This window comes from Giraffa tippelskirchi, chromosome 1 (genome assembly GCF_054371585.1).
Source record: "Giraffa tippelskirchi isolate mGirTip1 chromosome 1, T2T-mGirTip1v1.2.pri, whole genome shotgun sequence".
Classification (NCBI taxonomy): domain Eukaryota; kingdom Metazoa; phylum Chordata; class Mammalia; order Artiodactyla; family Giraffidae; genus Giraffa; species Giraffa tippelskirchi.
This window is the reverse complement of record NC_137275.1, coordinates 72,733,342-72,748,813: the sequence shown is the minus strand read 5'-3', so window position 1 is coordinate 72,748,813 and position 15,472 is coordinate 72,733,342. Positions and strand designations below refer to the sequence as shown.

The window sequence follows — 15,472 nt, the reverse complement described above, 5'->3', positions numbered from 1 at the left end:
GCTGAAATTAGATTTTAAATTTCTCTCTTATGGCCAAAGCTTAATATGTTTTACTAAAAAATAACAACCCTAACACAATTTTATAGGAAGAACCATACAATGTAGCCTTTAAAGCCCTAAAGGAGATTTTGATGAACCCACTTTTCCCTTAGCATCCCAATGATTAGATTCTCCTTTTCTCTTTTGTATATTAAAAGAAAGGGAGTGCCCATGAGGTACTTACCCTAAAGCACAGAAATCAGCATTAACCCATGGAGTATTAGAGCCTACAACTGGATCCTGTGGGATGGGGATACCCCCCTTTAACTTAGAGCCTTTACTATCACTGCCTAAGGCCACCAAGAAAATTACTGTGGGCTATCCTGTAACCATTTTGTACCTCATGCAGTAGAAACTCTCCTGAATTCTCATCACATTCACATTTCTGTCAGCTATGTTACTTCTTGTGAAGTTTGTAAACTGCTCCTCACTTAACTCTCTGGTTACTTGAATTCTGCACTCTTCTCCCCTCCATCACTGAAGAATTCTCTCATGACAGCGTAATGCTTATGTATCACCTCCTGACTCCTTGTGATGCTCTGTAGGAAATTCTTTGGGTATAACGCTGACTTCTCATTGTTCACTTATGGTTTTCATTTAAAAGGTTACAATGGAAAATATTATGCTATATATGCTATTTTGCAGTTATTTTTTATATTGTTGAAGCAGCATCTTTACCTATGGTTATTTCAGCCCAACAGGCTGAATTATATACTCTTACATGGGCTATTACTTTAGCCAAGGACAAAACTTGATTTTAAAGTAACTCATAATATTGGAATGTTGTGAAAGCAATGCCCTCAGTGGAGAGAATCCTGTCATGTACTACTAACAAAACTTTGTGCCACCAAACTTCAGGGAATGTACTTTTCGGTTCACATGATATACCTAAAGAAAACACTGATCCTTAACCAGACCTGTACATCATCTAGTGACCTGAAAGTAAAGATTTCCCAGAATTGAGGCATACAGTATCTGATGAGACAGCTTTCCTAAGACGTCAGGGTCAGACCTGTTTGAAGTTCGTCACCAGTTTTGATGATGATGTCGTAGTTTAGATGATTTCCAATGTTTATGATCTTGACAACATATGCATTTTAGATAAAAAGTGCCTTAGAGGTCTCTCTACTACCCCTTCTTGTTAACTTGAATATGATCTCAATAGGCTTCCAATCTGTGCACCTTCCCCCAACGGAAAGTGTAAGACTCTACACCCAGGAAAGGCCCTTCTTGGCATTGAGGGACAAGAAGCCATTGAATGTGGACAACCTAACTATTGATCAGTGATGCTTTTAGAGAAAGATCTTGATCAAAAGAAGGAAATGTAAAAAGTTAATAAACAGAAACCTCAATTAAATAGACTTGGGAGGATAGAAAGGAGAACTCTCATAAAAAAGTCTTCTCTTCTTTCCTGGTAACAACTAAGCCAATGAAATGCCATGGGATCTTTATTTACCATAGCTCTTCTAACTTTCTTTTCCCTTTTATAAAAGAGTTTTCCTTCTCTTACTGTGTGATGACTTATGCATGACTCATCATGGTTATAGATCCCAAACTGCAATGTGCTGCTAATTTTGAATCAGTTAATTTTTTGCTAAGGTCAACACTACAGTATTATTGTTCTAAATTGTCTCTATATTAGTATGTCTTGCTCTCTGATAAATATTTCTGTTCTCCATCATTTTTCTATTCATCCTCTTACCGTGATCATCCTCCAAGTTTATCATGGCAAGGTAGGTTCTACATTCTTCTATATAAATTCTAAAATCAGCTATTGAGGTGATCATACACACACAGACACACACACATTCATTTACACAAGTAGGTATTGAGACTGAGTAAAATTTCATGAGATATGCAGTTTTATTTAATGAGAATTATTACTTTTATGGGATTGAAGTTTCCTCTCCATGATTATGACATATATTTTCATTTATGGTTTTCAATAAAGTTTGATAAATTACTTTGGGAAGTCTTGAACATTGTTGAAATTTTGCTTCTGAGCACTTAGAGCTTTCTCATTGTCATAATGTCATATTATTTTGTTTTTTTAATTAAAAATTTTTGGTATTTATTTTAAATTTTATTTATCTGTTTTATTTTTGGCCATGTTGTGTCTTCATTGCTGCAGGGGCTTTTCTCTTGCCGTGGGGAGCGGGGCCTACTCTCTAGTTGCAGTGCCTGGGCTTCTCATTGCAGTGGCTTCTCTTGTTCTAGAACACAGGCTCTAGGGAGCAAGGGCTTTAGTAGCTGAGGCTCCTGGGCTCTAAAGAACAGGCTCAATAGTTGTGGTACATGGGTTTAGTTGCTTCATGGTATATGGAATCTTCCCGGATCAGGGATTGAACCCATGTCTCCTGCAGTGGTAGGTAGATTCTTTACCACTGAACCACCAGGGAAGCACTGTCATATTATTATTTAAAACAAAAATAGAATTCATGGATCTTAAGTGTTCAGTTTGAGAACTTTTGATAGTCATATAAACCTTTATATATTCGAAGCAAATTTAAATCCTTTTCACTACTGCAGACAGTTTCTCATGATGCTTTTCTATCAAATTTTCACTTACCACCAAAATAGGTACTTACTAATTTCTATCATTAGTTTTATACATTCATGGACTTCATATAAATCATATTATGCATTCTGTATTTTTTTCCATTTGGTCCATGCTTAACATAATATTTTAGGTTTCTTTTCTTGTTGCATGAGCAACATTTTATTTGATTCAGTTGTATGTATTATTCTATTGCATGCTTATACTACAATGCATTTATAGACGTTTGGGTTGTTCCAGTTTTTTCCTATTCATGAACAAATCTCCTAAGAATTCCCTAAGAAAATCATGCAATTCTCTTTGTGGGTAGATGCCTTTCTTTCTCTAGGGTAAATACCTGGAATAGAACTGCTAAGCCATCAGGTAGGTATGTGACTTCGTAACAGATTGCCTAACAATTCTCCAAAGTAAAAGAACCATTTTACACTCCCACACACCTTATAGTTTTCCCTGTTTTGTAAAAATTGTCTTTTTAAAAACTTGCACATTATATTTGCACAATCTTTTAATATAGTTCTTGTATGAAATATATATGCTGAACTTTCTCATTAATAAGACTTCATAAATAAACCTTTTTGAATTTTCTGTGTCTATTGGTTAATTTCTATTGGATACAAACATACTGACCTGCTTTAACATTCTCATAAAACCAGTTTCTGTCCTCAAAGAGTCTTTAATTTAATTTAGCATATAGGAAAACAGTGTGACTTTTCTCACCATATGTTTCCCCACGTTTCCCACCCTTAATTTGGATGGGGTCAGTATCACTAGTTCTTACACAACAGTTAACACATTTGGCACCTCCATTGTCTTGATCTTTCTCTCTCTGTCACATACTCTTTCTGTCTCCCCAACCTTATTTATCCTGTGGATTAAACTGGAAGCAAAGCTTTCTGAATAGAGGAGCTAAGGATAGAAGCTACCTGAGTAGCTGAGTCCCTTAGTGGGTTCTTAGATAATAGCATTGTTATAGGACCACCCAGTCTACACTGGGTAGTGATTTAAGTGAAAAATATAGTTTTGTTCAACTACTGAAATTTGGGAGTTCATTTGCTCCTGAAATTTGAGTCTATCTTCTTATAAAAAGAAGAAATTAATTGCAAAACAATTAGCACTGGCTTAAGGTCAAACTCAAGGCACCAGGGAAATCCAGAGGAGGTTATCTGACTCAGCTTTAGAAGTTAGAGGATGGTTTCTAGAGAACTTACACTCTAAACTGCAAAAATTAACAGGCATCATTGTGCTCCAGCACAGTTCCTAGAACATGGTCATTCTAAATTCCTTTCTGAATGAATCAATGAACTCTATCAATGATCAGAATAGAGGTGTGTTTTTGAGCATGTCTATAAAGGTTTTCTGATTAATCTAACACTGGACAACTGTCAGGGCTAGTCTTAGAAGCTAGGACTTTTTGGAAAACAGCTTCATGTGTTTCAGTTGTGGATTGATGACCAGAAATGAAAACCTGTCTTCTCCCCTGCCTCACACCATAGTATCGATGAAGTTGCTATCTTCTTGGCCTCTTTTCCTTGCTATTTATATTCCTATTGCCTGACAGTATTTATATTTCCCTGATATAAATACTTTCCTGATAGCTCAGTTGGTAAAGAATCCCCTGCAATGCCAGAGATCTGGGTTTGATCTCTGGGTTGGGAAGATCCCCTGGAGATAGGAAAGGCTACCCATTCCAGTATTCTGTCCTGGGGAATTCCAGGGACTATATAGTCCATGGTGTCACAAAGAGTTGGACACAACTGAGCGACTTTCACTTTAAGGACTTCCCTGTAGCTCAAATGGTAAAGAATCTGCCTGCAATGCAGGAGACCAAGGTTCAATCCCTGGGTCGGGAAAATCCTCTGGAGAAGGGAATGGCAAAACACTCCAGTATTCTTGCCTGGAGAATCCCATGGACAAAGGAGCCTAGTGGGCTACAGTCTGTGGGGTCACAAAGAGTCGGACACAACTGAGCGACTAACACACATTTATATTTCAGGCAGTTCTAGGGGGTTTCTCAGAAAGAGGAAACCAGAGCTCAGATAAGGTGATTAAAAGCAAAAGCAAGAGAGAGAACAAAGGTGTTTGCTTATCTTTAGAAGGCTTAAGAGGACAGCAGGCTGAGGGTGAAGGTGAGCAGAGAGAGAGACTGAAAGCAAATTGGCCCAGTGACAATAGTGACCTAATGATTCAGAAGTAAATCCATGGTAACCTGGGGGTAAACACCTGAAAGGAAACAGCTGCTGGGGAAGGAGCATTTTTGCTTCGGATGGAAAACACTGGAAAGAAACCTTAAACATACTCATTATCTTTAATCTTAGCACAATGGTAGAACCTGTTCAACACATTAAGACACTTAAGGTCGTTTATACAAATTTGTCAATTCTTCCATGAAAGAGATGAAGATTTTAGTAAAAAGAAGGGAGCCTCAGAGTTTTATTTCCACTCTTGAGGCAACAAAGTGAGTGCTCTTTTAATTGCTTTCTATGTTTTCCTTGATGGATGTTAAATACTCATATAATCAAGTCAAAAGCATTTTCCCCCCCTGGTGTGAAGTGCTCTTTAAGCCATGACAGATAGTATTATTTGTAACATGTTCTGCAAGGGTTGCCATGGCAAGAATTTGTTTGTTTTTCCCCCCATCTTCCCATAAATAACAAGTGGAAGAATGCAGAAAGCCTGTATCGAAAAGATGTCTGGGGCCAGAGTAATTACTTAGTGCTTTGCTATCCAGAAGAGTCACCAGGTTTTATGCTAAATATATTTTTTACTAAAAGGGCTCTCTTTTTCCTTCTGTCTCTACCCGCTCTCTCTTTCTGTTTTGGGTAGGTGGCCTGATTTTCAACATTAGACAGTTCCAAGCATTACCACCAAAACTGGCAAAATTATTTGATTTAATGAAGCGGCAATGTGATGTGTGTATGTGTGTATATGTGTAGATGCAGTTGAATTTCAGTAGCAGTTCACTCCTGTAAATGCCGACTCTGTCTTAATTATGTGAGACTTAGTAGTCATCTGACTTTACAATGGGGTTTCAAACACAGCTTTTTGTTTCCTTTCTAAGAAGGAAAACTTGGTTAATACTTATATGCTTACTGAAAATTTCTAATGTATTTTTCATGTAATTCTTTAGCAATTCTCTCTTGTGGAGTTGATCACCATGAGGTGACATGAAAACTCTTCTTTTTCCTCTGAACAGATCCACCTTTGGTGTTCAGTTTAGCAAATGTTCATTTCATGCCTCTTTTGTGTTCTGGGATGTTCTGGGGAATCAGAAATAATTAGCATGTGGTCCTTGTCCTCGTGAAGTTCTTACTCTTCTGGTTTGTTTTCAGAACAGCAGTCTTGGGTTTAGGAGGTTTTCTTTGTGGTTTGGAAAAATGATATTCTGGGGACAGATGCCAAAATGTACAGGTTGGAAGTTATGTGGATTGAGGCCATAGTTCTGGGTAACTTAGAAGAGCATGAGTGTAACTGACTCCATTGTCTAGAGGCAGAGTTGTGGTAGGAAGAGCCCCTGTTCTTGTTTATTCTGTCCTCAGTGGTTCCTGAAAGACTACAGCAACCATAGGACTGAGGACTGAGCAACTAAGAGAGATATGTGGCCATAGTTATCCTTTCTTGCCAAGAGGCTTCTGCTGCCTTTTAAATCAGAGTAGCTCTGGAGTTTCTGCTCGATTCCTTCCTTTTTAGCTGAGCCCTCTGGACTTAAAGGGCACTTATCCAGCTGGGATGACACAGTGCCTATGTGTGCATACCCTAACATAAACATTCACTTTGTATTTTCAGGATGTTGGCTAAAAGAAGGGGCCTGGTACCTGCCAAGCACAGGGAAGTGATCAGAGTAGTACATTATCACAAGATTATTATACAATAAACCTTAAAATATAGTTTTGTTTTTCATGTAATAGAAAAAAATTAGACTGTGATGACTACTCCATTTCTTCAAAGGGATTCTTGCCCAAAGTAGTATATATTAATGGTCATGAGTTAAATTCACTCATTCCAGTCCATTTTGGTTCACTGATTCCTAAAATGTCAATGTTCACTCTTGCCATCTCCTGTTTGATCACTTCTAATTTTCCTTGATTCATGGACCTAACATTCCAGGTTCCTATGCAATATTGCTCTTTACAGCATGGGACTTTGCTTCCATCACCAGTCAACTCCACAGCTGGGTGTTGTTTTTGCTTTGGCTCTGTCTCTTCATTCTTTCTAGAGTTATTTCTTCACTAATCTCCAGTACTATATTGGGCACCTACAGACCTGGGGAGTTCATCTTTCAGTGTCCTATCTTTTTGCCTTTTCATACTGTTCACGGGGTTCTCAAGGTGAGAATACTGAAGTAGTTTGCCATCCCCTTCTCCAGTGGACCACATTTTGTCAGAACTCTCCACCATGACCCATCCGTCTTGGGAGAGTGAATACAGTTCAGAGAAGAGCTAATAGGGAGAGTTTCAGTTCAGTTCAGTTCAGTTGCTCAGTCATGTCCGACTCTTTGCTACCCCGTGGACTGCAGCACGCCAGGCCTCCCTGTCCATTACCAACTGCCAGAGTTTACTCAAACTCATGTCCATTGAGTCGGTAGTTAAACAGGGAAAATTTAGGGGACTGCATAGGAAGTTCTCCCACCCATAGGAAGTGGGAGGAGTCTGGGGATGATGGTCATCACACCCACCACATTCCTTTGGTGGAATTTCAATCACATGGCCACATAACTTTAAGAAAAGTCGGAAACTGTGGTCTAATCCAGGTGGGAAAGAAGCTCAGTTTGGTAAACAACTGATATCCAGCCTACAGCAATATAACCAACTTACTAAGGTTAAATAGGAAAGAGGGAGAACACTTGATGGAACAGGAAAAGAATGAGCCTTGGAGGTCTCTGTTTTGGTATTTTAATTACAGTGCTGATATTTTTTATGTCTCAACACATATTTTTTATTAGTTGGATGACAATAGGCACTTTACTCAGTACCCTGAGGCTCAAAGGCCTACTGTGTGGACTGAGGAAATCTATCTCAAGGGTTTTCAGGACAATGATAGGAGCTCACAGACGTTTAGCTTCATGGACAATACTTTACATGAAGTAGATGCTCACCATCTACATGTTAATTCCCTTCCCCTAATATCCCTTTCTTTTACAGCTTTCTCTTTAAAAGTTTTGAGAGAGACTTTTGCCATAGATGTACACTTGTCAGCAAAATGTTAATATATTTCTCCCCTAGGAAGAAGGGTCTTCTCTTTTCCTGTATTGGCATGCTTTCAACTTTAATGTTGTTGTTCAGTTGCTCAGTCATGTCCAACTCTTTGTGAGCCCATGGAGTGCAGCACGCCAGGCTTCCCAATTTTGTTATAGTTTAAATTGTTCAGTTCAGTTCAGTTGCTCAGTCATGTCCAGCTGTTTGTGACCCCATGGACTGCAGCATGCCAGGCTTCCCTGTCCATCACCAACTCCCAGAGCTTGCTCAAACTCATGTCCATCGAGTCAGTGATGCCTCCAACCATCTCATCCTCTATCGTCCCCCTTCTCCTCCTGCCTTCAATCTTTCCCAGAATCAGGGTCTTTTCCAATGAGTCAGTTCTTCACATCAGATGGTCAAAGTATTGGCACTTCAACTTCAGCATCAGTCCTTCCGATGAATATTCAGGACTGATTTCCTTTAGGATGGACTGGTTTGATCTCCTTGCAGTCCAAGGGAGTCTCAAGAGTTTTCTCCAAAACCACAGTTCAAAAGCATCAATTCTTGATGTATTCCTTTCCCAATTTTGAACTAGTCCATTGTTCCATGTTCAATTCTAACTGTTGCTTCTTGATCTGCATACAGATTACTCAAGAGGCATGTAAGGTAGTCTGGTATTCTCATCTCTTTAAGAATTTTCCACAGTTTCTCGTGATCCACACAGTCAAAGGCTTTGGCATAGTCAATAAAGCAGAAATAGATGTTTTTCTGGAACTCTCTTGCTTTTTCTATGAGCCAGAAATGTTGACAGGTTGATCTCTGATTCTTCTGCCTTTTCTGAATCCAACTTGAACATTTGGAAGTTCTCAGTTCACATACTGTTGAAGCTTGGCTTGTAGGATTTTGAGCACTACTTTGCTAGTGTGTGAGATGAGTACAATTGTGCAGTAGTTTGAACATTCTTTGGCCTTGCCCTTCTTTGGGATTGGAATGAAAACTGACATTTTCCAGTCCTGTGGCCACTGCTGAATTTTCCAAATTTGCTGCTTTATTGAGTACAGCGCTTTAAAAGCATCATCTTTTAGAACTTGAAATAGCTCAGATGGAATTTCATCACTTCTACTAGCTTTGTTCGTAGTGATGCTTCCTAAGGCCCGCTTGACTTCACATTCCAGGATGTCTGGCTCTAGGTGAGTGATCACACCATCATGGTTTTCTGGGTCATTAAGATCTTTCTTGTATAGTTCTTCTGTTTAAATTGTTCTTCTGTTTAAATTGTGCACTGATTCTAAGTATCGTCTAAGTCATTGGGTGTATTTACTTTTTAAAAAATTTATAAAGCAATCACATTTGACCTACATAGATTAAATTAAAAAAATTAAATAAAGTTTTCATAATAAAATCCTCTGCAGTAGCCTCAAATAGCCTTCTTTGTGGGTCAGAAAACCTTGTTATCAGCTATGTCTTTTGGGTCGGTGCTTTCTTTGCAGGTCTGTCCTTTGACATTTAGGTAAGACAGTGATGAGAATCACAGTCACATAAAGGAGTCAACTGTCCTTTAATTTTTCCTTCCACCTGAGGGAAGAATTTCTGAAGCTTGTTTACTTTTACATTTTTATATCCTTTTTCACATTTTCTTATCCATCAACAGTTACCAAATTCCTTCAGTCTATTGAGAAGTACCTACTGCAGCTTATAAGGATTTCAACCTAAATTAGATTAAAATGAATGAAACTTAGCAAATCTTTAACAATAGCCAACTAATATTTTCTCCTCAATGAGCTCAGGAAAGTCCCGTTTTATAGTGAATAATGAAAGCCTATGGATAATGGGTGGGAAATTCATCATAACATGAACACCAATAACTTATGCTTTTTTTCCCACTGGGGAATTTGTTTATCCCTAAGGCAGAGAAATCTCATAGGTAACAGTGGAAAATAGTCAGATGAAACTGCCCCAAGATTTGAGTCAGTTAAAAATTTCTATTGTACTGAGAAACATAAAAATCTGTGTTAATGGTAATAACAAAAGCTGTCATTTATTTGGCATTTACTATGCACCAGACTGAGGTAGTGCTTCACAGCTGGTGAGAGTGAGGTTTCACCTCCAGGTTGGATGACTTCAAAAGTTCTTACTCCTATACCAGCCTGGCTCCGGAGACAGAGCAAGACAAAGAACTGCTAGTCCTTTGGAATCAAAGCATTCCACAGCATTGATCTGTCCATTTCCTGTGAGACTGTAGGAAATCAGTTTATCTCTCCAGGCCTTCTTCTCATTTCTAAAGTGAGGATTAAAAACACTTGGAAAATTATAATTTTCCTATCTATGTAGGTTATTATGCAAAATACAGGTTCCTTTAGGGGCTCTAGAGAAACTGAATCGCTGAAAAGTCTTTACAAATGGATCATTTGACTCAGACATATTTCCTCTGCTTTAATGAACTAGGTTACATGTTAGTGAGGTTGTATGCCAGTTAGAATCCATTAAATTTCTTTCCATAAATTGTAGATTAATTAATCTAACCTAACATTTACTAAGCACCTACAGTATGCAAAAACTTATCCAACACTTTCATAGGAGAAACAAATATAAACAAACTGTGGTCTTGGTCTGCAAGAGATTCTTGATTGTAACTAAATAGTAATAATAATAGAAGTAGTAGTAGTAATAATAATACATGGACTGGCTTCCCTAACTGAAAGTCAAGAGATGTCTATATAAGTGGTCAACAGTGCTGTTAGGAATTTATTTCTATCTCTTAGCTCTGCTTTCCTCTGAGTTGGGTGTTCTTATAGGTAAGATGTTATCTTGAATCTCTTGACTCACAATCATCTTGTTTAACAACTACCTTAACAACTCCAGAGTAAAAGGAAATTTTCTTTCTGAACATACCTGCACTAATCTCAGGTGTCATTCTCATCAGCCTATATTGGGTCACTTAGACGTGAACCAGGTACTCTTGTACCCATTTGTTTTGGCCAAAGAGTGACATCTGCATTTTCTCTGCTAGAATAAATGTAGAGAAGAAGTTGTTCCTTAAAGGACATGAAAAGAAGCAGAAAACTAGATGTTTACAATAGAGAGCACTTTGGCTTGGCTGTGAAGTATAGGGATTTGACATAAAGAGAAACAATGAGGTGTGTTCTAGGTGGAGAATCCAGCATGAGTATGATGCCAAGATACTTGATAAAACATTATTCCTGAGTGGATCTATCCTGGTGTTTCTAGAAGAGGTTATCATTTTAATCTGTAGAGTGAGTAAAGAAGGTCACAGTCACCAAGGTGGGCAGGCACCATCAAATCCACTGAGATCCTAAATAGAACAAAAAGGTGGGGAAAGGGAGAATTTGCTGATATCTTCATCCTCTTCTGCCCTCAAACACTGATGCCCCTGCTTCTTGGACCCTAGACAGACTGAATTAACCACCAGCTCTCCTGGTTGCCTACTTGCAGCTGGCAGATTGTGGGACTTCTCAGCCTCTATAATTATGTGAGCCAATTTTTATAATAAATCTCTTATTATTGGTTCTGTTTCTCCAGAGAATCATTACTAATACAATGAATAACAACACTGACATGGGAAATTTTGATTGGAAACATAGATTACATAAGAAGGTTCAGTGGGGTGATAGGGTGAGGTCAGGCAGTGGAGTGTTTTAAATGCAGAAAGAAGAACTTGAACTTTACTTTACAGGCAATGAGAAGTCTCTGATCGCTTTGGTAATGGACATATGAAGTAAGCTATTTCGCAGCCCTTGGTGAGTCCCCTCAGAGCCAGAAGGCATCTTTTTCCCACCTTCATTCCCAGCACGGATAGAGTGCCTAGTAGATGGCTGGATCTCTTTAAATATTTGTTGAAGAAATATCAGTTTTACCATCAAATGTCTAGTGAGAGTTGACCCTCACTGGAGGTGTCTGTGTAGATATTGGACACTCTAAGTGCTTTACACATATTTCATGGGTTTCATCATAGAAACCTTGTGAGGGAAGTGTTGTACATGTCCTACTTTGTAGATAAGGACTATAACACTTATAAAGGCCATGTGGTAAAATGAGGACTTTAAGGTCCTGTGCTTTCAAATCATATACTCACATAGTACATCAGTGTAACTCCATGTAATGTTTGTGCAGCATCTTAAAGTATATTAAGCACTAAGAGTCTCTGACTCTTGTGACCCCATGGACTGTAGCCTTCCAGGCTCCTCTGTCCATGGGATTCTCTAGGCAAGATTACTGGAGTAGGTTTACATTTCCTTCTCCAGGGGACCTTCCTGACCCAGGAATTGAACCCAGGTCTCCTGCGCTGCAGGTAGATTCTTTACTGATTGAGCTATGTGGGTAGAGAGCTGGCTTAAAGCTCAACATTAAAAAAACTAATACATGGCATCTCATTCCATCACTTCATGGCAAATAAATGGGGAAACAATGGGAGGAGTGACACATTTTATTTTCTTAGGCTCCAAAATCACTGCAGGTGGTGACTGCAGCCATAAAATTAAAAGACATTTTCTCCTTGAAAGAAAAGCTATGACAAACCTAGACAGCTTTTAAAAAGCAGAGACATTACTTTGCCAGCAAAGGTCCATATAATCAAAACTATAGTTTTTCCAGGAGTCAGGTATGGATGTGAGAATTGAACTGTAAAAAAGGCTGCACACTGAAGAATTGATGCTTTTGAACTGTGGTGTTGGACAAAACTCTTGAGAGTCCTGTGGACTGCAAGGAGATCAAATCAGTCAATCCTAAAAGAAATCAACCCTGAATATTCATTGGAAGAATGGATGCTGAAGTTCCAATACTTTGGCCACCTGATGTGAAGAGCCAACCCATTAGAAAAGACCCTGGTGCTGGGGAAGATTGAAGGCAGGAGGAGAAGGGGACAACAGAGGACAAGATAGATGGATGGCATCCCTGACTTTGAGCAAGCTCTGGGGGATGGTGAAGGACAGCGAAGCCTGGTGTGCTGCAGTCCATGGGGTCACAAAGAGTCAGACATGACTGAGTGACTGAACAACAACAACAGGCCATATTAACAGTGTTTTACTTGCCAACATCCGCTGGATCATCAAAAAAGCAAGAGAGTTCCAGAAAAACATCTATTTCGGCTTTATTGACTATGCCAAAGCTTTGACTGTGTGGATCACAATAAACTGTGGAAAATTCTGAAAGAGGTGGGAATACCAGACCATCTGACCTGTCTCTTGAGAAACCTGTATGCAGGTCAGGAAGCAACAGTTAGAACTGGACATGGAACAACAGACTGGTTCCAAATAGGAAAAGGAGTCCGTCAAGGCTGTATATTGTCACCCTGCTTATTTAACTTATATGCAGAGTACATCATGAGAAACGCTGGGCTGGAAGAAACACAAGCTGGAATCAAGATTGCCAGAAGAAATATTAATAACCTCAGATATACAGATGACACCACACTTATGGCAGAAAGTGAAGAAGAACTAAAGGGCCTCTTGATGAAAGTGAAAGAAGAGAGTGAAAAAGTTGGCTTAAAGCTCAACGTTCAGAAAACTAAGATCATGGCATCTGGTCCCATCACTTCATGGGAAATAGATGGGGAAACAGTGGAAACAGTGTCAGACTTTATTTTTTTGGGCTCCAAAATCACTGCTGATGGTGATTGCAGGCATGAGATTAAAAGACGCTTACTCCTTGGAAGGAAGGTTATGACCAACCTAGATAGCATATTTAAAAGCAGAGACATTACTTTGCCAACAAAGGTCCATCTAGTCAAGGCTATGGTTTTTCCAGTGGTCATGTATGGATGTGAGAGTTGGACGATGAAGAAACCTGAGCGCCGCAGAATTGATGCTTTAGAACTGTGGTGTTGAAGAAGACTCTTGAGAGTCCCTTGGACTGCAAGGAGATCCAACCAGTCCATCCTAAAGGAGATCAGTCCTGGGTGTTCATTGGAAGGACTGATGTTGAAGTTGAAACTCCAATACTTTGGCCACCTCCTGCGAAGAGTTGACTCATTGGAAAAGACCCTAATGCTGGGAAGGATTGGGGGAATGAGGAGAAGGGGACGACAGAGGATGAGATGGTTAGATGGCATCAGTAACTTGATGGACATGGGTTTGGGTAAACTCTGAGAGCTGATGATGGACAGGGAGGCCTGGCGTGCTGCGATTCATGGGGTCGCAAAGAGTCGGACACGACTGAGCGACTGAACTGAACTGAACTCAGGCTTCGCTATATTTCCATGCTGCTGCTGCTGCTTCAGTCATGTCTGACTCTTTGTGACCCCGTGGACTGTAGCCCACCAGGCTCATCTGTCCATGGGATTCTCCAGGCAAGAATATTGGAGTGGGCTGCCATGCCCTCCTGATCCAGTTATTGAATCCACATCTCTTATGTCTCCTGCATTGGCAGGTGGTTCTTTACCACCAGGGCCACCTGGGAAACCCTATATTTCCACGAGGTAACTGTTATTATCATTTCTATTTATGGCCAATAAAATGAAATCCAGAGAGGAGAAGTAACTCAACCAGCATCACCAAGCCAGTAAGTTGAGATGCTTGACTTGTATTTGGCAACCCTGTGCTTCAAATTCATTCATTTCCCCCAGCACCAACATGTATTCCTAGCAATTGCCAGACCAAAAAGTGAGCATGGTGGGGAAGATGACATGTTAGTTTGTGTGTGTGTGTTGTCAGCTCTAATATTAAGAGATTCTAGTCTTCCAACAAAAAATTAAATGTGCATAGCATTTGTCTCAAACCTTTCAAATGTTATAAAATGTGAGCTGTGTAGACTAAATAAAAAGGTCACTGGAATAAGATCATGATTTTAGTTGAAACTTTGCTGTTTAAATCTCATGAAAAGTGGCTGGATTAGCTTTCTTTTATTGTTTGTCTCTGCCGTACAAATATCCACAAAATTCTCTGCACTAAAACTCCTTGTACATTTCAATGGGTATTGAGGGTGAACTGACCCATTCCATTAGATTGAACTTTTCCAACAGGGATACTTGGCAACGTGAACTGGCTTTTAATCCACTTTTGAGCTTGTAACCTGAACTTTGTTGCAACAAATTACATATTCAAAGCATCTCATAGGATCAAACTCTTACACGAATTAGGAATGGCGATGACATATTTTTATTTCATTTGACTCTGAAAATAAAAAGAGAACAAAAATGCTTTTGTGCGTGGTGCATATGCTGGAAGGATGGCATGCAGTGAGGTGATAACAAATAATAGTTACAATGTTTAAAAAAGTAAGATCTATACTAAGCAGTGTATTTGGAAATCTTACTTTTAGCATGAAGACTTGCTTTTGTCTTTAGGTCATAGGCCTCTTTTTCCTGGGAGAGAGGACTTTGGTCAATTTTTTACTTTTATTGCCTTAGACAAGCACATATCCATTATTCTTGGCAAGGACCCAATTGAGAGTAGTGTTACCTAAACGCAGAAGCTGCTGATGGCAGTATTAAGCCATTTGTTCAGTAATTTACATTGGACATATGTTTGATATGCCTGAAAATTGTGCAAAGTACTTTTTTCTAAATTTTGGTTTAAATTTCCCTATGTCCAAACATTATTTGTTTCCTTTGTGTACACATTTAGTTTTATCATAACAAAGCAACATGTACACTTTTAACATTTAAAACTGAGGATCATTTTTCCTTTCCAGTGAAACAAAAAGAAAATTTAAAAATAAACGGGTACAAAATTACAATAGAGAATTT

The 15,472-nt window shown here is 39.1% G+C and overlaps 1 protein-coding gene across 6 annotated transcripts in view; it reads left to right on the top strand.

Moving 5' to 3' along the window:
• Nucleotides 1–15,472, top strand: part of LOC145546416 (uncharacterized) — a 452,418-nt gene that overhangs the window by 324,169 nt on the left and 112,777 nt on the right. The gene's annotated exons all lie outside the window — the stretch shown is intronic.